Raw genomic sequence first — 24,315 nt, forward strand, 5'->3', positions numbered from 1 at the left:
GAAGAATTGAAAATGTTGAATTTAAAGAAACTCAGTGATACCCAAGAGAAAGATAAAAACCAATACGATTAAATTAGAAAAAAACAGTGTAGGACATGAAATAAGAGATATATATTATTAACAAAAACCAAAACAGAACTTCTGGAAATAAAGTATGTATTGGAGGAATTACAAAATGCGGTTGAAAGTTTCAACAATACCCTTTACCAAGCAGAAAAAAGACTTTTAGACCTGGAAGACAAGTTTTTTGAATTAACCCAGCCAGACAAAAATAAAGGAAAAATAACTTAGTGATAGTAAACAAAGACTTTGAGATATATGGAACTATGTAAAGGGACTAAGCCTACAAGTTATAGATATTCCAGAAGGAGAAGAAGAAAAAGGAAAAAGTATAAAAAATATAGTTGAGGAAATAATTCAGGAAAACTTTCCTGGTTTGCTGGTTATCTAGTCATTTAGATATATGAAGTTTAGAGAACTCCTGGAAAATAGATTGCAAGAAGAATCTTACTAAGACATATTGTCATCAGACTGTCCAAAGTCAACCTGAAGGAAAAAATCCTGAAAATATCAAACCATCCGAAGTCAACATGAATGAAAATATCCTGAAAATGGCAAGAGAGAAGAGTACAATCACCTATAAAGGAAATCTCAGCAGATTAACAGAAAGACTTCTCAGTTGAAACATTACAAACCATTAGAGACTGGAGTCTTAATTTCATTCTTAAATAAATGTTATGCCAGCCAAGAATTTTATGTCCTGCTAAACTAAGCTTCATAAGTGAAGGAGAAATGAAGTCTTTCCCAGACAAACAAACACAAGGAATTCATCATCACTAAACTGGTCTTAAAAAAAATGCTCAAAGGAGTTCTAAACATGGAAATTAAAGGGTGATACCCTCATAAAAGCAGAAAAGTATACAACTCACATATCTTATAAAGCAATTACACAATCGAGAATTTAAAGCAACTAGGTAATAATTAACATTATGACAAGAGCAAAACCTCACATGTCAAATGTAAATGGACTTAAATGTAAATGGAATAAATTCTCCAATTAAAAAAATAGGCTGATGGAACAGATTAAAAACAAAATCCAGCGATATGCTGCATACAAGAAATCTACCTAACTGGTAAAGATAATTACAAACTCAAAGTAAAGGAGTGGAAAAATATACTTCACACAAATGGAAAACAAAAGTGAGCAGGCATAGCTATACTTAAATCAGACAAAACGAAAACAGACTTTAAATCAACAACAACAGCAGCAAAAGAATATTATTATATAATGATAAAGGGATCAATTCAACAAGAAGAGATAATCATTCTAAATATATATGTACCCAATATCAACACGAGAGCACCCAGATTCTTAAATACTACTAGACCTGAGAAAGAAGATAGATACCAATACAGTAATAATGGAGAACTTCAATACCCCACTGGCAGCACTAGACAAATCATCAAGGCAGAAAATCAACAAAGAAATTCTGAACTTAAATCAGATGCAAGACCAAATGGACCTAACAGACATTTACAGGACTTTCTACCCTACAACCACAGAATATGCGTTCTTCTCTTCTGCATATGAAACATTCTCAAAAACTGACCATACTCTAGGCCATGTGGCAAGTCTCAATACATTTTTAAAAATAGAAGTCATATCAGGTAACTTCTTGGACTACAGTGCAATAAAACTGGAAAATCAGCACAAAGAGGAACTCTCGAAAGTATACAAACACATGAAATTAAGTAATCTGCTCCTGAATGATTGTTGGATCAACAATGAAATTAAGGTGGACACAAAGAAATGGAAAAACATCCCATCCTCATGGATTGGAAGAATCAATATTGTTAAAATGACCATACTATCCAAAATAATCTATAAATTCAATGCAATTTCTATTGAACTACCAGTGTCATTCTTCACAAAATAAGAAAAACATCATCCTAAAATTCATGTGAAATCACAAAAGAACCTGAATAGCCAAAGCAATACTAAACAAAAAGAACAGGCTGGGCACAGTGGCTCACGTCTGTAATCCCAGGACTTTGGGAGTCTGAGGCAGGTGGATCATGACGTCGGGAGTTGGAGACCAGCCTGACCAACATAGTGAAAACCCGTTTCTACTAAAAACACAAAAATTAGCCATGCATGGTTGCACACGCCTGTAATCACAGCACTCAGGAGGCTGAGGCAGGAGAATCGCTTGAACCTGGGAGGCGGAGGTTGCAGTGAGCTGAGATTGTACGACTGCACTCCAGCCTGGGCGACAGAGCGAGACTCCATCTCAAAAAAAAAAAAAGAAAAAGAAAAGAAAAAGAACAAAGCTGGAGGTATCAAAATTATCTGACTTTGAATTATACTACAAGGCTATAGTAATCAAAAACAGCATGGTAATGGTATAAAAATAGACACGTAGATCAATAGAATAGAAATCATAAAATAGAGAACCCAGAAATAAAACCACATACTACAAGCAACTGATCTTTGACAAAGTTGACAAAAATATACAGTGGGGAAAGGACAACCTATTCAATAAATGGTGCTGAGATAATTGGAGAGCCATATGCAGAGGAATGAAACTGAACCCCTACCTCTCACCATATAGAAAAACTATCTCAAGATGGATTAAAGACTTACATGTAAGGCCTGAAACTTAAAAAAAAAAAAAAAAAAAAAAAAACTTCTAGAAGAAAACCTAGGAAAAACTCTTATGAACATTGGTGTAGGCAATGAATTTGTGACTAATTCCTCAAAAGGAAATGCAACAAAAAAATAGTCAAATGGGACTTAATTAAACTAAAATACTTCTGCACAGCAGAAGAAATAATCAGCAAAGTTAACCAAAAACCTACAGAAAAGGCGAAAATATTTGCAAACATTGCATCTGACAAAGGACTATTATTCAGAATCTATAAGGAACTCAAACAACTTAAGATGTAAAAAACAAATAACCCCATTAAAAGGTGGGCAAATGACATGAACAGACATTTTTCAAAAGAAGACGTACAAACATCAAACAAACATATTAAAAATGCTCAGTATCGCTGATTATCAGAGAAATGCAAATTAAAACCACAATGAGGCACCATCTTACTTGGATAACCAGTCAGAATGACTATGATTGAAAAGTCAAAAAAGACCATTGACAAAGCTAACAAAAACAAGCAGTGGGGACAAGACTGTTTATTCAAGAAATGGTGCTGGGATAACCGGCTAGCCATATACGGAAGAAGATTGAAGCTGGACCCCTTCCTTACACCATACACAAAAATCCACTCAAGATGGATTAAAGACTTAAATGTAAAACCCAAAGCTATAAAAACCCTGGAAGACAACCTAGGCAATACCATCCTGAACATAGGAACGGGCAAAGACTTCATGACAAAGACACCAAAAGCAATTGCAACAAAGGCAGAAATTGATAAGTGGGGTCTAATCAAACTTGACAGCTTCTGAACAGCAAAGGAAGCTATCAACAGAGTGAAAAGAAAATCAACCTACAGAATGGGAGAAAATATTTGAAAACTATGCATCTGACAAAGGTCTAATATCCAACATCTGTAGGGAAATTAAATAAATTTAAAAGAGAAAAACAAACAGCCCTATTAAAAAGTGAGAAAAGGACATGAACAGACACTTCTCAAAAGAAGACATACAGGCACCAACAAGCATATGAAAAAAAGCTCAATATCACTGATCATTAGAGAAACACAAATCAAAACCATAATAAGACGCCCTTTCACACCAGTCAGAAGAGCTACTATAAAAAGCCAAAAATAACAGGTATTGGTGAGGTTGCAGAGAAAAGGGAACACTTATACACTGTTGGTGGGAGTGTAAATTAGTTCAATCATTGTAGAAAGCAGTATGGTGATTCCTCAAAGAGGTAAAAGCAGAACTACCATTCAATCCAGCAATCCCATTACTAGGTATATACCCTAGGGAATACAAATCATTCTACCATAAAGACACATGCACACAAATGTTCATTGCAGCACTATTCACAATAGCAAAGACATGGAATCCACCTAAATGCCCCTCAGTGACAGATTGGATAAAGAAAATGTGGTACATATATGCTGTGGAATACTATGCAACTATAAAAGAGAACATTATCTTGTCTTTTGTGGGAACATGGGTCAAGCTGGAGGCTATTATCCTTAGCAAGCTAATGCGGGAACAGAAAACCAAATACCACATGTTGTCACTTATAAGTGGGAGCTAAATGATAAGAACTTATGAACTTAAAGAAGGAAACAACAGGCATTGGGGTCTACTTGATGGGGGAGGGTGCGAGGAGGAAGAGGAGCAGAAAAGAGAACTATTGGGTACTGGGCTTAATACCTGGGTGATGAAATAATATGAACAACAAACCCTTGTGACATATGTTTACCTATGTAACACACCTTCACATATACCCCCAAACCTAAAATAAAAGTTTTTAAAAATACAAAGAAATAAGTATGAATTTTTTTAAGTCGAAAACTAACAGATGTTGGTGAGGATGCAGAGAAAAGGGAAAGCTTTATACACTGCTGGTGGGAGAATGTAAATTAGTACGACCACTACGGAAAACAGTATGGAGATTTGTCAAATAACTAAAAATAGAACTACTCTTTGATTCAGCAATTCCACTACTGAGTATCTACCCAAAGGAAAAGAAACTATTATATTAAAAAAGATGTCTGTGCTCTTATTTTTATTGTAGCACTACTCACAGTAGCAAAGTCATGGAATCAACCCAGTGTCCATCAGTGGATGATTGGATTAAAAATATGGTATATTTATACCATGGAATACTACTGAGCCATAAAAAGAATGAAATCATGTATTTTGCAGCAACATGTATTGAAATGGAAACCATAATCCTTACTGAAATGACTCAGAAACAGAAAAATCAAAAACCACGTGTTCTTACTTTTAAGTGGGAGCTAAAAATGGGCATACTTGGACATACAGAGTAGAATAATAGACATTGGGGACTCCAAATGTTGGGAAGGTGGCAGAGGGGTAAGAGATGAAATACTATCTATTGGGTACTGTGTACACTATTTGGGTGATGGGTACACTAAAAGCCCAGATTTCATCATTATATAATATATCCATGTAACACAGATATATTTGTACCCCTAAATCTATAAAAATCAAAGATTTTATTTCAAAAAAATAAGAAAAAGGACAAAATAACAAATAAAAGAAACCAATATCTATAGCTAACAAGGCATAAAGTCCACATATCGAAATAACTGCAATAAATCATTAATTTCTATGGTTTCAGCAAACAAGACACAAAAATCACAAATCATGAATAAAAAGACTGATAGATTTAATTATATTAGAATTAAGTTTTGCGTAACAACAGACATAATAAATAAAGTGAAATGACAGGCTACAGACTGCAAGATACATAATAATATATATTTGACAAAGTACTAAGTTTGGAGAAGACATGGATTAAGGAGAGCTCTTACATACTTGCTTAGAGTATCTAACTTGGTATCACTTTCAAGATCAAGTTGGCAATCTCCAGTAGAATTGACCATGCTTATACTCTTCAGCAATATCTAGATACAATCTTCAGAGAAACAGACATGTGTGAAAGAGGATATGCACAAGAATATTAACACAGCACTGTAACAGTAAAAACCTTGAAAACAGTACAGTTCAGCAATAAGTGGATTATTAAATAAATTGACATTTTTTATACATTGAATCCTGTACAGCAATAACGAAAGAACTAGTGCTTCATGTATCAGCATGGATAACCTCCAAAGAAAGCATTAAAGTAAATTACAGAAGAATATACATATTATGACATAATTTTATAAAGTTTAAAACTTTACAATACTCTATTTTTTTAGGTCAGTTACAAATATATGTAGCAAAGGTGTAAAGATATGGCAAAGGTAACTCATCAGATTCAAGTTGGTAGTTACCTCTGGAGAATATGGTTTAGACAGAGTATTGGGATCAGGAAGTAGTACAGAAGATGTTCTAATCATATTAGTAACAATTGATTTCTCAAGCAGAATGATGGATATATGGGTATTTATTCTATAATGCTCTACATCTTTGTAGATGAAAAGAGTCAAATTGTAAAATACTTGAAGAGATTTATTCTGAGCCAAATATGAGTGACCAACAGCCCATGATGCAGCCCTCGGAAGATTCTGAGAACATACGCCCAAGGTGGTTGGGCCACAACTTTGGTTTTAACATTTTAGGGAGACACAAGGCATCAGTCAAAACATGTAAGATATACATTGGTTTGGTACAGAAAGGTGGGACAACTGGAAGTGGGGCTTCTAAGTCATAGGTAGGATCAAAGTTTTTCTGATTGGTAATTAGTTGAAAGAGTTATTATTAATAGACAGAAATATCTAGGCTATGATAAGGCATTGTGGAGACCAAGGCTTCATCATGCAGATGAAGCCTCCAGATAGCAGGCTTCAGAAAAAATAGATTGTAAATGTTTCTTGTTAGACTTAGGGTCTGTTCTATCAGTAATTTCAAAAGGGAGGAGGGTATAATGAGGCATGTCCAGTTCTCCCTTATCATCATGGCCTGAAGAAGTTTTTCAGGTTAATTTTGGAGAAGGAGGTCAAGAGGAGGGGGTCATTCAGATGGTTGGGGGGGGCTTAGAATTTTATTTTTGGTTTACAAAACAAAAAAACTATAAGGTTGGTGTAACGAAGAGGTAATTACATGAGTAATTAAAGAACACAGGCTCTGAAGTTTTGAATCTGGCTTTGAATTCCAGCTTTCCCACTCTTGAATCCTGTAACCCTGGCTAAGTGACAACTTCTCTGACCTGCATGTGTAAAATAAGTGTATTCACAGTTCCTATATCTTGCCACATGCACCTAATCTGTGTATCATATGTGAAGTATTTAGCAGAGTATTTGGTGTATGGTAAATGTGCTCTCTGTTGTTAAATCATGCTAATCTCTAGAATTTTTTTTCTACAATCCTAGGACCTATGCACATGCTAAGGGGCAGTTGTTTGGTTAACATCTATCTTATCACTAGGCTGTAAATTCCATGAATTAGAGTCAGGATTATTTTTGCTCAGAAACTGTATCCCCAGAATCTAGTAGATTTCCTGACTCCATTGGAACATTTTGGTTGAATAAGAAAATGATTAAACACTAAATAAATAACTGCTAATATTATTATTCTATAATTTGAATAAAGTTACATTGCTAGTAGATTAAAAAGTTGGGATTCAAAGCCATCTGAAGGAGTGTAAAAGTCCTTCCTACTGTGCTGATACTGATACTATACAGATTCTCCTGAAGAAGAATCTGCTGAGGCACCAGAGGAAATAGGGTCTTGAAAGAGAAATGTCTTAGCTGTGGTTCTCAACTGGAGGTGGTTTTGCCCCACAGGGTAAAACAGGAGAGTTCCCTGACCCCCTTTGCAAGAGGTGTGCTCAAACCCCTTATGGTGGGGAGAGCACGCAGATGGACAGGAGCAGGAACCTGGGCGAGCGCTTTTGGGTGCTGGCAGTAGCAAACCCTGTGCATGTGGGCCTCACAAAAATGTCTAGGGGTGTGTGCCTGCAACTCTTGAAGCCCTGGTGGACCCGCTACAGTGCTCTTTTAGCTCTCCCATCAACAGACAGCTTGTTAACCAGCTCACTGCCCTCTTGGTACCCGGGTTCTTGTCCAGTGTCAGGAAGAATCAGGTCACACACAGACTTGAAGGATGGGGAATGCAGGGATTTTACTGGGTGATGGAAATGGCTCTAAGCAGGATGGATGGGGAGCTAGAAAGGGGATGGAGTGGGAAGATGATCTTCCTCCGGATTTTGGCTGTCCCATGGCCAGTCTCCTCTCCGATCGTCCCCAGCCAAACTCCTCTCGATGGTCAGATGCTCCCTTTCTTCTTTCCTTCTCTGCCTTGCCATTCTTCTGCTTTTCTATTCATCTGCTCATCTGCTTGTCTGCCCATGGAGCCTGGGGTTTGGGGTTTATATGGGTATTGGATAGGGGAACGTGGTGGGACAAAAGGCAACATTTGGGCACAAAACCAGGAATGCCTGTTGCCGTTTAGGGCTGTGGGTTTCCAGTCTTAAGGGTGAGGCCTTTGCCAGAGAACGGCCCTCTTCTACCCAGTAATTCCCTGCCTCCTGTCCATATCAAGGGGACATTTAGCAACATTTAGGGACACGTTTGACTGTCAAAGCCCAGGGATGGGATATGCTCCTGATGTCTAGTGGGCGAAGGCCAGGGATGCTGCTAAATATGACACACAATAAAGAATTATCCAGCCAAAAACAGCAATGGTGCCAAGGTTGAGAAACCTTGGCCTAGGCTATCCAATTATGTGTTCTGGAGTTAGCCCATATATTAATCACCCTAGCAAGACACAAATCTTGTAAAGCAATGTGCATTTTCTCCTGGTGGTCACAAATTAGAATAATTTGGTTGCTCTCTAGCTGAGTCTCAGGCTTCTGGCTGTTTATCCAAGTTGCTTTCAAGTGGTCAGGATTTTAGAGGTTTACTCATTAACTCTGAAGCACTAAAGAGCTCTGTTTTTCTTTTAAAACTCTAATTTTTCTTTCTTGCCTCACTTACAGGACTCTGAATAAAACTTAATTTTTCCCATTAACTCAGATTTTAGTTTCAGGATTGTTTTCTTCTGTTTTGAACATTATAAATATTTCTCAGTCCCAGAAAGATGAGGATAAAATATTTTAATGAGATTTTTACAGTATGGGGTCTGTAAGGAAATAATGACTTCCAGAGTTATACTCCTAATTCTTTCCATTGCATTCATGTACAATATACATTTTCATTTCACTTCAAACTGAGAGTTGTTTTCTGTTCCACCCACAGCCGTGCTGGCTGCTAATGGGCTAATTAAGCAAAGCCCATTGCATCATTGCCACCTGGAGTCATTAGCAGGCACTGTGAGGCAAGGATGCAAAATAAGTCTTGTACATGAAAGGAGAAGGTCTGAATAGAAACATCAACACCACAATGACCTCAGGGGTAGTTTTCTGGTTCCAGAGTCTGGCTGGAGATCTATTAGTACTATAGAGCCACAGGAAATAGGTTTTACTCACAACAAGAGAAAAATTAATAACCCAAGATATCTGGCAAGGGACTAGAATGTCTTTGCTTTAAAAAATAACCGCTCATAGTACAAATTTTGCTATTACTTTGAGAACAAATAAAAGTAGACCTTTTACTAACGAGTTTGAGTACCAATAAGATTCAGAATTTCCTTCCTTTTGCCTCTACTCTTTAGGAGCTAGACAAATTATTTAATCCTTTAAAGTCCCATGTTTCTTATCTTTAAAATGGGGCTAATGGTAGAAGTACATACCTCATTAGATTATTGTAAGAATTAAATTAGTTGATAAATATAAGTAGACAGATCACCATGCCTAACATATACTAAGTGCTCAATAGTAATTATTGTTACAGGAAGGTGGTACCAATCTAGACCCCAAGAGAGGGTTCTCGGATCTCGTGCAAGAAAGAATTCAGGGTGAGTCCAAGTTTATTAGGAAAGTAGAGGAATAAAAGAAGGGCTACTCCATAGACAGAGCAGCCGCAAGGGCTGCTGGTTGCCCATTTTTATAGCTATTTCCTGATGATATGCTAAACGAGGGGTGGATTATTTATGCCTTCCCTTTTTAGACTATCTAGGGTAACTTTCTGACGTTGCCATAGCGTTTGTAAACTGTCATATCACTGGTGGGAGTGTAGAAGTGAGGATAACCAGGGGTCACTCTTGTCACCATCTTGGTTTTGGTGGGTTTTGGCCGGCTTCTTTATCGCAACCCAACCTATTTTATCAGCAAGGTCTTTATGACCTGTATCTTGTGCTGACCTCCTATCTCATCCTGAGACTTAGAATGCCTTAACTTCTGGGAAAGCAGCCCAGTAGGTCTCAGCCTCATTTTACCCAGCCCCTATTCAAGACAGAGTTGCTCTGGTTCAAATTCCTTTGACACTATTATTGTCATTATTATTATTACCAATCTCAGCCAGCTCTGCATACCCTCCTTATCCCTAGAAAAATCTGTAAGATGATAACTAATACTGAATATGTAATATAATTAAATAACATAGACTTTTATGTTGAAAAAACTTTCCAGAAACATTTTATTTCATGAAAGAAAGGAAGAGGTTTGTTTACCAAATGTATTTTGAAATACAACAAAGACAACTAACTGATTGGAATTAACACACTGTATTTTCTTTCCCCCTAATTTGGCTGGCTAGTCATTTGATGAGTTATAAACTTTTCAGTGTTATTTATCATTTACTCTGAAATTCTCAGAGTAAAATCTAAAACAAAATGCAAATGTAAGGAGACATTGCTAATTGGTTGTGTTTGTGTTAGAGGAAATGAGTATAAAGCTATGTGACCATACTATCTCTAATCTTAAGTTTATCGATTTATATATATATGACTATATCAGCTATTATGTTGTTATTGTCCTGAGGGAAGGAAAGGTGATTTTGCTTATCTTTGTGTTTCTGACACCTAATTTTAATACCTACCAGATAGTAGATGCTCTGGTACTTGTTAAGGGAATAAAATCATTCCTAAATGCTAAAGAATCATGAGAGGTCTCACATGACTGTGTGAACAAATTAAATAAAAAACTCATAGTATGAGTTTTAAAACAAAACTTAATATTTTTGTATCTCCGGTTTTATTACAAAAAAAATTTAAGGCAAATTTGGATGGAATGAAGTTGAATATTCTATTTATAATGTATGCCTAATGGTCTGAATGTGACTGAGGACAGTGTGTTGTCATGGTGACAGTATATAGGGTTGTTAGGCACAAAGTCAATGTCAGTATAAAAAGAGATTATTTGGAGAAATATTCAATTATTTTTATTCAAAAAGGTCCTAACAATCATCATCTATGGATGACGATAATGTAGTAAATTGGCCAAGGACTGAAATCTGAGGCTGTGCACTGTGAAGTCTAATGTCACAATTAAAGAGGACTGAGTCATTCACTCAGTAAGTCTCCAATGAGTTCCCCAATGTGACAGGCCTTGTTTAGGTTTGGGACTAAATAGTTAGGATTCACTATTAAATATGGACTTATTCACTACTAAATATGGTAGTGGCAAGGAGGTAACATTGGAAAGTTACTTGGTTTCTTTGACCCTCAGTTTCCTCACTTGTTGTATCATTATACCTAGAGAAGAGGATATTAGAAAAATAAAACAAGATATGTATTACAGCTACTTCTTGCAGCTCATGTTTTTCCATAATTATAATGCTGATTACTAAAATGTGCTGGGCCACAGGTAATCCCAGGTGTCCAGTGAATTGCATAGGCGTCCAGGGACAATGGGGGACTGACAGGTCCCTGAACTGATTCTGACAATCATTTTCTTTGTCTTTTCTCTTTTTTCCCCTTTCCTTTTCTTTTTCTCACTCTTTCTCTGTCTTTCTCACTCTTTTTCTCTTTCACTCTTCCACCCAGGCTGGAGTGCAGTGGCACAATCTCAGCTCACCACAGCTTTGACCTCCTGGGCTCAGGTGATCCTCCTACCTCAGCCTCCTGAGTAGCTGGGACTACAAGCACGCTCCATCACACCTAATTAACTTTATTGTGTCTTTTTGTAGAGACGAGGTTTCACCATGTTGCTCAGGCTGGTCTCAAACTCCTGGGCTCAAGTGATCTGCCTACCTCAGCCTCCCAAAGTGCTGGGACTATAGGCATGAGCCACTATACCTGGCCTCTTTAACTTTTTTTCTATTCTCAAGTCTTTATTATCTATTTCATTTGGAAATACTGTCCTTCACTCCCTGTTCCTTGTCATTATTTGATGTTGTTAAACTATTAAAAAATTATGGAGATTTTTCCTTTGAAATTAACCTAATTTGATTATGTGTGAAATATGCTCTGATGTCAAACAAAAGCCAATTATTTTAGGAAAACGATCACAGCCTTCTATGAATAATATAATTACCCCAAATAAGTTTAGCTCTAATATTCATTTTATAGCCTTAAAGAGGCTAGAGATGATTTATATTTTACTGTACATATGATGCATTCATTAGGTAGTTTTGGCTGCAAGTAACAGGAAAAATAACTGAAACTGGCTTAAGAAACAAGGAAATTTATCAACTCACACAATAGTAGGATTGATTTCTGTGTTGGTTAATTTTGAGAATCAATGATGTCACTGGGGACCCAAGTCTCTCCTGGTTCATCTACAGGGTCAGTTTCATCCCAAGGTTGGTTACACTCATATTTGTAAGACATAGAAGTAGAGCAGTATAAACTTCTTGTTTATACCCAGTGGGAAAGATAGAAAACATAGCTTCCTGTATTAGTCCATTCTCTGCTGCTATGAAAAAACACTGAGACTGGGTAACTTATGAAGGAAAGAGGTTTAGTTGACTCACAGTTCCACATTGCTGGAGAGGCCTCAGGAATCTTACAATCGTGGTGGAATGCAAAGGAGAAGCAGGCACCTTCTTCACAGGGCAGCAGGGTGGAGTGACAGCGGAGGAAATGCCAGACGCTTATAAAACCATCAGATCTTGAGAGGACTCACTCACTATCACAAGAACAGCATGGGGGAACCACCTCCACTATCCAGTCACTTCCCACTGGGTCCTTCCCATGACATGTAGGGATTATGGGAACTACAACTCAAGATGAAATTTGGGTAGGGACACAGCCAGACCATGTCACTATCTTTCCCATGGTTTTCTCTAAGATTCTAAAAGCTTTATTCTCCAATGACCTTGGCAAGCTTCTCCTTGCTTTTCATTTACCAAAATTGTCCTGAGCCTGGCCACCATTAAGTCTTTACTGACAAGGGAATGGGATTATCATGGTCAGTTTAGATTAGTTAGTTGAGGTGGAATGGATGTTGGTGAGTAAACAACAATGTCCCACTGGTGATTTTATTTTAACGGTTAGGTTATTCTTCACTCATTTCTATTTTATTTCATTTTATTAATTGGATCAGGTCTTTGACTTAACCAACCACACCTGTGACACAGTCAAAAAGACTACAACAAGTTCTAATATAAGAACCTCAACATTTCTTCACTACAGACACATCTGAAATAGTGGTAGTTCAACAATACAAAAGGCCATGAAACCTGTTTTTCTTTTCTACCTACACCATTTTGGTGATCTCATGCAATCTCATGACTTTAAATATTAACTCTTTATTGATGACTTCTGAAATTTTACAACTAGCCTATAACTTTTCCGACACCAGATTTTTATACAAGAGCTTAATAGCACTTCCACTTGGTATCTAATAAGTATCTCAAACTTCAGACATTCATAAGTGAACTCTTCTTACCCCCAAACCCATTCCTATCCAAAATCTTACCCATCTCATTAAGTGGCAACCATTTTAAGGTTGCCCAATTAAGAGAATATGCTTGGATTCAAATCAACTTACAAAAATTAGTAAAATTTCTCTACAGTAACAATAACCTTTCTGAAACAGAAATTAAGAAAACAAACTTACAATAGCATCAAAAAATTATTTTAGGAGTAAATTTAACCAAGGATGTGAAAAATCTATGTAGTGAAAACTACAAAACATTGAAAAAAATAGAAGATGATGAAAATAAATGGAAACATATCCCATGTTCACGAATTGGAACAATTAATATTGTTAAAATATCCATATGGCCCCTCAAAATTTACAGATTCAATGCAATCTCCATCAAAATAATATGTCATTCTTCATAGAAATGTTTTTAAAAACCTTAAAATTCTTGTGGAACCACAAAAGACCCCAAATAGACAAAGCAATCTTGACTAAAAAGAGCAAAGCTAGAGACAATATACTATAGAATTTCAAAATATATTACAAAGCTATAGTAATTAAGACAGCATGATTCTGACACATTAACCAATAAAATAGTATAGAAAGCTTAGAAACAACTCACACATTTACAGTCAATTGATTTTGCACAAAGGTGCCAAGAACATACACAATATGGAAAAGTTAGTCTCTTCAACAAATGGTATTGGAAAAACTGGATATTCACATATAAAACAATAAAATGGATTAAATACATAAACATAAGATGCGTAACTACAGAACTAGTAGAAGAAAATTCGGAGGACAAGCTCCATGACATTGGTCTGGGCAGAGATGTCTTGGATAAGACCAAGATATTATTGCACAGGCAACAAAAACAAAAATAGACAGATGAGATTGCATTACATTAAAGAACTTCTGCATAGCAAAGGAAACAATTAATATAGAGAAGAGACAAACCATGGCTTTGGAGAAAATTTTTGTAAATCATACATCAAATAAGAGGCTGATATCCAAAATGTATAAGGAACTCAAACTACTCAATAAAAAGAAAACAAATGACTCTATTTTTAAGTGGATAAAAGACTTGAATAGATATATTTCTGAAAAGAAGACATTCTAATGATCAACACATACATGGAAAAACGTTCAACATCTTGAAACATCAGAAAAATGCAAATTAAAATCTATTAGAGTGGCCACTATGAAAAAGATGAGAGATAACAAGTGTTCATTAAGATGTGAAGGGAACCCTTTTTATACAACGTTGGTGTATTGCAACTTAGTACAACCATTTTTGAAAACAGTATGGAGACACCTCAAAAAAATAAAAATTTAATTACCATATGATCCAGCAACCCCTCTACTGGGTATATGCCAAAAGGAATTGAAATCAGTGTGCCAAAGAGATGCCTGCACACCCATGTTCATTGTAGTATTATTCACAATAGCCAAGATATGGAAAAAAAAAAAAACTTAAGAGTTCATCAAAGGATGAATGCAATTTAAAATGTCGTATAAATACACAGCGAAGCACCATTCAGCCTTAAAAAAACAAAACAAAACAAAAAACCCAGGAAATTCTGTCATTTTTAACAATATGACTAAGCCCAGAGAATATTACTTTAAGTGAAATAAGCCAGGCACACAGAGACAAATACTGTACCATCTCACTTACATGTGGAATCTAAAAAAGTCTAACTCCTAAAAGTAGAAAGTAGAATGGTGGTTAGCAGAGGCTGGGGAATGGAGTGTACAGAGAAAGGGGAGACATTGGTCAATGGGTACAAAGTTATAGTTAAATAGGAGGAATAAATTCTGGCCTTCTATTGCACAGCAAGGTGATTATAGTTAATAATAATATAATGTACACTTCAAATTTGCCAAAAAAGAGGATTTTGAAATGTTTTCATCACAAAGAAATGATAAATGTTTGAGGTGACAGAGATGCTGATTAGTCTGATTTGATCATTCCGTAAAATATACTATATATACCATAAAATACACTATATGTATCAAAACATCACATTGTACCTCATAAATATATACAATTACTATTTGTCAATTAAAAATTAAATGTAACCATTAAAAATTTTAAATATTGCATTAAAATATTTAAGAAGAGGATCTGCTCATATTTCAGGCCAAGTTTGCATGCTTCGACCCCAGATGTCTTCAGAGTTCTGCCTTGGGACATTAGGCGCCTGTGCAGGTATTGATAAAAAGATACTTCAACTTGCAAACTATTATTGATCTTCGAATGTTTAATTCCATAGAAACTCTAGGGAAGTAAGAACTCTTAGAAGGACAGGATTCAGGTCTTGCAGGTATCTTTACAAAACCACTTAACATTTTTAGCACAATTTTGACAATATTAACTGCTACAGAAGGAATTATCCAAGTCACTATTTGAAAGAATGTAGAGAACACAAAGAACACACATACCAAAAATTCTTTTAGTTAGACCAGCAAAAAAATATTATTGCCCTTAGAGTGGGATGCTAAATACAGCTCATCATGTAGTTTATCTCAATTTAATTTCACTATCTCTCCTCTTTCTTCACACTTTGAATTTTCCTCAACTCTCTGCCAACAAGAACTTGCAATGTGATAGAGAAGATGCAAATACAATTATCTGTAATACAAGTCAGACCCTTTGACAAGGAGTGAAAACAATTAATTCTGAAACTCTGGTTGAGGGAATACACAAAGGCTTTACAGGGAAGCCTGCCAAGAATGCATAGGTCATCAAGGAGGGAGAAGCGGGAACATGTCACAGAAATAATACTTTCAAAGCAAAAAGCAATTGAAGTGACAGAGGAAGTGAAACTGGATTTTAATGATTTGGGTTTCAGGATGGATCTCAAAGCTGAGAACAATAGGTGACAATACCCTTCCATTGAAACAAAGAGCTACATCGTTCTGAGTACCTGATAAAGAGGTGAGCAAAATTGGTTCCACATACGAATTCTTGTGTTAACCTCTTGTTTTTTTAAAGTGGAGATAACTCCTATTAGGTGTTGTTTCACCTAGCATTCAGTAGAATGACCAAGCAGCCTTAGTAGAATATCCAACAGCATCAGCTAAATTAAAAGGCATTCACATTTTAACCCTCATCTCTCTTACCTAGCTTGATCCTGAAGCTGTCAGAATAGCAGATTAGGGAGAAAGAATAGAATTCTGGCTGAATTACATTCTCCACCACCCTTCTCACTCCCCAAATTTATACTTTGAAGTCCCAATATCTTAGAATGTGACTATAATTGGAGATGGAGTCTTTTAAAGAGATGGTTAAGTTGAAATCAGGTCCATTAGGGTGGGCCCTAATCCACTATATGACTGGTATCCTTTTAAGAAGAAGAGATTAGGACACAGATGCTTACAGAGGAAAGATTATGTGAGGACATAAAGAGAAGACAGCTATCTACAAGCCAAGGAGAGAGGTCTCGGAATAAACCAATCCTACCAACACCTTTATCTTGGACTTCCAGCCTCCAGAATGGTGAGAAAGTAAATTTCCATTGTTTGAGCTACCTAGGCTATGATACCTTGCTATGGTGACCCAAGGTGACCCACAAAAACAGCAAGATGGGGATAGGCAGAAGTCAACATCTGCCACCCTGTCAACACACTATAGAAGCTCAATGAATCCTTGTTCTCTCACCCCTGAAACAAAAGATAATACAAGAGAGCCTGAAGGAGAATAGTGCAGTGGGAATTAAAAAGGCATTGAAGGTAGAATTGATGATGATTGTTTGGTTGTAAATGAAAACTGCGGGGTGGCAAAGACTCAAACACAGTTGAGGCTGGGAGCAGGCAAAAGTAGGGCCACTGAAGAAGTTAAGAGTCCCATAAGAAGACACAAGAATAGTGTGAATGAGAATGTTTTTGAACAATTTCCGTCTAAGAGGCCTGTGGCGTGTCCTGTCCTTGGGGCCAGGGAATTAAAGGTGGTGGTAATAATGAAATTAACAGTGTTGGACCTGGCTGAGAGCACAATACATATAAATGCATCATTATCTGACTTGCATGAAATACCAGGAAAAATTGTATTTGCTCTGCATTAAAATTTGGTGAGACATATATTATTACCTCAGAATAATCTGAAATCAAGGAATTACTTCTCTATAATAATTTGAAGCCTGGGACAGAACCCTACACTTCTAATTCAGTCTCATTTTTTTTCTCCTCAAATTATAAAAATGATGGCAGACTAGTTTGCTTTCCCAGTGGCATGGAATTACCTTTCTGCCCCTCAGGAATCTGTCTTTGTTCAAGAAGGGAAAGACTCCATTGTATGACATGGGAAGCACATAGTACTGGTAGGGAAAAAAGCATCATTGAATAATAAGATATTTCATAAATCTGAATTTAGAAACATAACCTTCTATGTAATTTTTCCCTAAAATTCACAAAGCTGTGAATTGCTTTAAAACAATTTGACAGCAACAGGGTATATCTGCCTAAGTACCACTGAAATGTGCTCATTTTATTCCTTCTTGCCCTTTATGCTTGACTTACTCTAACCATCTTTAAATTATTCATCATACTGCAGGGAATCACTTAAAAGGACTATCTTTGGATATCACCCCTAATAAGGTGAAACATATTCCCACCTCTCCCAAATTCATTTATGGACCCTTGCACACCTGACAGTCTTCTTCTGTACCATGTCCTGCCATCAATTTGGATAACTGTAATATCCGTGGTGAAAATTTATTATTCAGGGGTCTCAGTCCCAGACCTTATTAGTAAATTGAGAGTACTCACATAGCCAAAGCTAGTGAGTTAGAAAGCAAATAAAAGAGTAGAATTATTAAATAAAATCAGACTTATTTCTTCCAAAAAAAGACAATACAAAGAATGGCTAAGGAAAAAAAGAGAAACAAAAATGTCCAACTTAGTCAATGAGAAAGGCAGTAAAACCACAGATGGGGACAGATTGGGAAAACTGTAATAAAATATTTGTATAACTTTTTACCAACAAATTTGAAGATCTAGATGAAATTGCTGATTTTCTGGGAAATATAAATTTTTAAAAATTTCTCAAGAATAAGTAGAAAACCTGAATAGACCAATAACTGGTGGAAAACTTTAAGAAAATTATCAAAGATCTACTTTTAAAACATGTGCCCTACCCGGGTGATTTTATATGTAAGTCCCTTCTGATCTTCAAAGAACAAACAGCTCCTATGTTATTTAAATCATTGCTGAACATAAGAAGATAGAAACCTTTCCAATTCATTTTAGAATACTAACATATTTATACCAAATCTGATATAGATAGCACATAAGAATAAAACATAGATCAATTTCATCTATGAATACGGTGCTTTCTTAAATGATTTTATTAGAATTTTCACACCCAAATCCCAGACTTCTTCCTCTTCCTTCCTAAATCTTGTATCCCTATTCTGGGAGGTGACGGAAGGTTAAAGGAGTGTAAAGTGAATTTAGAACTTTAAGAAAGGCCAGGGCAGAAAGTAAAATGTGGTTGTAAATGAGTTCTAAGGTATTTACAAATGACTTGCAAATTATCACAGCCAAGCTTAAAATATAAGCAGATTTCATGATTTATTTCCTCACAAAATAAATACTGATGATCAACAGTTCATCTACATTCTAGAGGCTGCAGCCTAGAGACCCAGATCTTTCGGGGGAAAAAATCACTCTCCACAATAGATTATTTATTGCACTCAGTGGACTAATTCTCAGTTTCAAGTGAAGCAAAACACAGTAGACAAGTTGGTGACTGCTCCTTAGTCTTATCTACAATTATGCTCAAAAAATGTGATCCAAGGGAAAGTGGATGGCAACATGAACACAGCTGGTTCAAAGTATAAGAGGAAAATTGTCAAATTCGGGTGGGAAAGCATGTGAAATCAGACACACATACACACACACAAACACACATGTGCACACATGCATACAACTCAAAATATGCCATGCTACGATTTCCTGAGCAGCTCTTAGAAGCCCACTGAATGAGTGCAACAATCTCTCCCATCCTAAATGCTCTCTTGTGATACAACTTTGTCGTTTCTTCGATCGAAAGGTAGGGCCCGTTTCCCCTCTTCTTAAATCTAGGCTGACCCTGTGACCTAAAAAAAGAAGTTTTTTTAAAAAACTTCTTACTTTAAAATAATTTTAATTTATAGAAGAATTGCAAACATAATATGGTAGTTTCCCATGTACCTTTCGCCAAGTTTCCCATAATGCTAACAGCTTCCAAAACCAGGATACATTGCTTTAATATATTTTGATCAATAGATTTTGATGCTGATGTGTAAATTCTTAGACTGAGTTGAAATGCTTCTTCTTAAAGCCCAGCTTCCATACAGTAAGGAAGCTCAAGAAGCCATGTGGAGAGGCCTACTTGGAAGACAATTGAGTCCCCAGCCAACAACCCAATTGAGGTCCCAGCTGGCAGCTGGTACCAACTGCCAACAATGCAAATAAGGCCTTTTGAGCCCTTTTAGCCATTCTAGCAGCCCAGCTGATACCTTGCAATGCAGGAGAAAGACATGGTCAACCCGCAGAATCCTGAGAAATAACACATTGTTATTGCTTTAAGCCACTAAGTTTTGGAGTAATTTTTACACACCTATAGATAATTGAAGTGCCAACTCTAACTAGTTTGACATTTGTACTGTGTACTAAATAAAATTAATCCAGGGAAGCTGACTTACCAGAAAGAAGACAAAAGGATATGAAAAGACAGTTTAGATAAGCAATATTTCATCCCTCTAGTTCAAGCTTGCTAATCTCTTTTATTATCGGACTAAGTATGAAGCAAAGGTGTTATTAAGTGATAAACCCTCAGTTTTAGAATGGAAGCTTCCAGGATCAACCTGATGAGTGGAGAAAGACTGATAAGGAGCCTTCTAAATTCTGATTTGAATTAAATCATGTACATGTTAACCTATTCAAAACTTACATTTAAAAAAATTAATCTATAAGCACTAGAACTAACTTGGTTACTCACACATTTCCTCTAAGATTAGCTGTAAAATTAGCTGTTCCAAGAATGGCAAATAAGCAGGACTCTGTGAACTTTCAATAACATAGATCAGGAGCCAACAAACTTTTTCTGTCAAGATCCAGATAGTGTAGATCCAGTTTGTAGGCCAAGAGGCAATCAAGGATATTATGTAGGTACTTACATAACAGAAGATATTTTTATTGATAAATTCAAAATATATTCATAATAACTGAGCATAATATTTTGGTAATGCAGCTCTACAAATGAGAGGAACAGAATTCTCTTAGGAGGATAGTAACTTTCTTAATTGGAGTTCAAATGTAAAAATATTCTTAGTTCATGGGTCATTCAAAAACAGGTCACAGGCCATATTTCACAGTCTACAGTTTGCCAACTCCTGCCTTTGCAGAGAGATAATTCTGCTACAAGCTCTGAATATTCATGTACATTCTTACTGGGTATTCCAAGAATACAAGGCCCTGACTGCTCTTTGACCAGGCCATTCTTAAGATTGTGCGAAGGAGTACCCTTGAGGGACAAGGTAACATCTCTCCCAAAGAGTAGGTTTACTCAAAGTTGTAGATTCCCCAAGCTCAGTGTTTCTCTCCTGTAATGTATCTCACTGTGTCTGCAGGTTTCCTTCATGGTCTCTTTGCACTGTCCTGAGGGACTTAGAAGGCATGAGACACTGATGCAAATGAACATGAAGCTCTGGCTACTGCTTTTGCTGAGTGATAATATTTTTAAACCTCTGACCCAGGAGTCTCATCACTTCTGCTATTATCCATGATAACTTGTTAGCTTGTAAGTAGAGTGCAATCTCAGATCCTTCAGAGTTCTTGTCATAAATCCAAGAAATAAGAGTTTAAGGTAATTAAGGGACAATCAATTCCACATTGAATGAATTGATTGTGAGAATGTGGGGAAGACAGTACTCAAGGGCCTACGACTGATGGCAACATGCCATATCTTGGTCACAAGGGAGAGCTGTGGAAGTGCCGCTAGCAGGATGGAGAATAGATTGGATGGATCACCATTGAGCTAATGTTGCTTGGTCCAGAACCAATATGTTCTGGCCTCAACTGAGAGTGTGCCACTTTTAATTGCTTAATTTTAATTTTAGCCAAAGATATAAAGCACCTTATTGGACATCCTTGAACAAGGGAATCCTAAAATAAAGAATTTCAAACCAAAATCCAGAAAGAAATGCCAGTTTAAGGATCAAGTGCCTAACACTTAGCACACTAAGGGCGTAAAAGGACTCTATCACTATCCAGGTATCCAATACCTGGATATTTCTTTCTTGGTACTTTTTCCACAGCATATAACAGGAAATAAAAAATATCAGGATTCTATTAGTTTCCTAGGGCTGCTATAAGAAAGTACCACAAACTGGGTGACTTAAAACAACAGAAATTTATTATCTCACAGTTCTAGGGTCTAAAAGTCCAAAATTATGATATCAACTAGGCCACTTTCCCTCTGAAACCTATGAGGGAGGATCCTCCCTTGCCTCTCTATAGCTTCTGGTGATTTGCTGGCGACCTTTAGCTAGCAGCTGCAGCACTTCAATCTCTGTCCCCATCATCACACGACTTTCTCCCCTCATGCCTGTGTCTCTTCTCCTTTTTTTGTAAGGATACCCGCCATATTGAACTATAGGCTCTGCCTACTCTGTGTGAGCTCATCCTAACTAATTACAACTGCAATGTCACCATTCCTAAATAGGGCTACATTGTGAGGAACTGGGTTTAGGATTTTAACATATCTTTTGGGGAGACACAATTCAACTGACAACAAGGTTCTAAGGATCACAACATGACTGTGTTTATTCAACATGACTGTGAGGAAAACATGCCTCCTCTCTGTGTTCTGAAAGATTAGCAAACTAAGGCTCATTTGGGAGTGGTGATATCTTTTGAAGGCATGGGGGGGATAGGTTATCATGGTGACAGAACAATTGTGCTTACCAACACCTACTGACATAAACTTCCTACATCACGAATGAACGCTGAGATGCATGCTAATGCAGCCGTCCCCTCAGCTGGAAAGAATTACTGTCTTGTTACTTTTAAGGAAAGGCCTGTACTGCCAAGTATTGCTTCTCGTTAACATCTGTAAATTGATGGTCATGATGACAAGTTCGTTGTTGTTTCTTAGTTTTTGTTTTGGACTTTGAGAGTTTGAGGTCTTTTGTTTGCATTTTGTTTGTTTTGTTTTGTTGCATTTTTTGTTTTTGTTTTGGTTTGTTTTGGTTTGTTTTGGTTTGTTTTGGTTTGGTTTGGTTTGGTTTGGTTTGGTTTGTTTTGGTTTGTTTTGGTTTGTTTTGGTTTGTTTTGTTTTGGTTTTGGTTTGTTTTGGTTTGTTTTGGTTTGTTTTGGTTTGTTTTGGTTTGTTTTGGTTTGTTTTTGGTTTGGTTTGTTTTGGTTTGTTTTGGTTTGTTTTGGTTTGTTTTGGTTTGGTTTGTTTTGGTTTGTTTTGGTTTGTTTTTGTTTTGGTTTGGTTTGGTTTGTTTTGGTTTGGTTTGGTTTGTTTTGGTTTGGTTTGGTTTGGTTTGGTTTGGTTTGGTTTGTTTTGGTTTGTTTTGGTTTGTTTTGGTTTGTTTTGGTTTGGTTTGACTTGGTTTGGTTTGTTTTGGTTTGTTTTGGTTTGTTTTGGTTTGTTTTGGTTTGTTTTGGTTTGGTTTGGTTTGGTTTGGTTTGTTTTGGTTTGGTTTGACTTGGTTTGGTTTGTTTTGGTTTGTTTTGGTTTGTTTTGGTTTGTTTTGGTTTGTTTTGGTTTGGTTTAGTTTGTTTTGGTTTGTTTTGGTTTGTTTTGGTTTGTTTTGGTTTGGTTTGCTTGGTTTGGTTTGGTTTGTTTTGGTTTGTTTTGGTTTGTTTTGGTTTGTTTTGGTTTTTTGTTTTGGTTTGGTTTGGTTTGGTTTGGTTTGTTGGTTTGGTTTGACTTGGTTTGGTTTGTTTTGGTTTGTTTTGGTTTGTTTTGGTTTGTTTTGGTTTGTTTTGGTTTGTTTTGTTTTGGTTTGGTTTGGTTTGGTTTGGTTTGTTTTGGTTTGGTTTGACTTGGTTTGGTTTGTTTTGGTTTGTTTTGGTTTGTTTTGGTTTGGTTTGGTTTGTTTTGGTTTGTTTTGGTTTGTTTTGGTTTGTTTTGGTTTGGTTTGGTTTGTTTTGGTTTGTTTTGGTTTGGTTTGGTTTGGTTTGGTTTGGTTTGTTTTGGTTTGGTTTTGGTTTGACTTTTTTTTTGCAGTGTGTTGGCTTTTCCCCCATCTCTCTGACACCAAATATGTGATGTCTTTTCTGTGAAAGCAAAACAAAATCTCAGGACCCCAAACTCACTATGCTAAAGGGAAAAATTAAGCTGAGAAGCGGAGTCATACAAACAAACAAACAAACAAACAAACTCTGCCTTTGCTTTTGTTTCTAAACAGAATAGCTACAGATCGAAGGTGATATATATCCATAGCTGGCCTCCCTCACCCTGACAATCAACAGCTTATCGTCATGGTATAGGATAAGAGGGGACTGGAAATTGTGCCCCCACCCATCCTGAAAGGCATGCATATTTGATTTATTTCTCTACTCTAAGTTTACTTCATCTTATGTGATAAGCAGATTTACTGAGTGTGAGACAAATACACAACTGACTGTTCCCTGTACTGCCTCCTTTTCATGCAACACATAGATTCAGTGAGCTCTAATCAAAGCCTCACTAGAACATGACCATACCCTCCCTTTTCCTCTCTCTCTCTCTTTCTGTCCGCTTTTCCCCTTTTGAATGTTAAAGCCTACAGCATCCTCTTTGGAATATGGGCCACATATCCTACTGTGGCTTGTGATTCTTTTTCCTGGGCATATCTGCAAAATAAACCCCCAAACTGATTGAGACTCGCCTGAGTCATTTCCTTTGATTTTACATTTCCAACACCAATTGTCCAATTCTGATACTGATATTATCTACTGGAGTTAGCATCAGATCCCTCAATTTAAACTCCTACAAGGCTATCCCAACTTCAGATGGGACAGTAATCTACCCACACTCCTGCCT

This window comes from Rhinopithecus roxellana, chromosome 4, assembly GCF_007565055.1.
Source record: "Rhinopithecus roxellana isolate Shanxi Qingling chromosome 4, ASM756505v1, whole genome shotgun sequence".
Classification (NCBI taxonomy): domain Eukaryota; kingdom Metazoa; phylum Chordata; class Mammalia; order Primates; family Cercopithecidae; genus Rhinopithecus; species Rhinopithecus roxellana.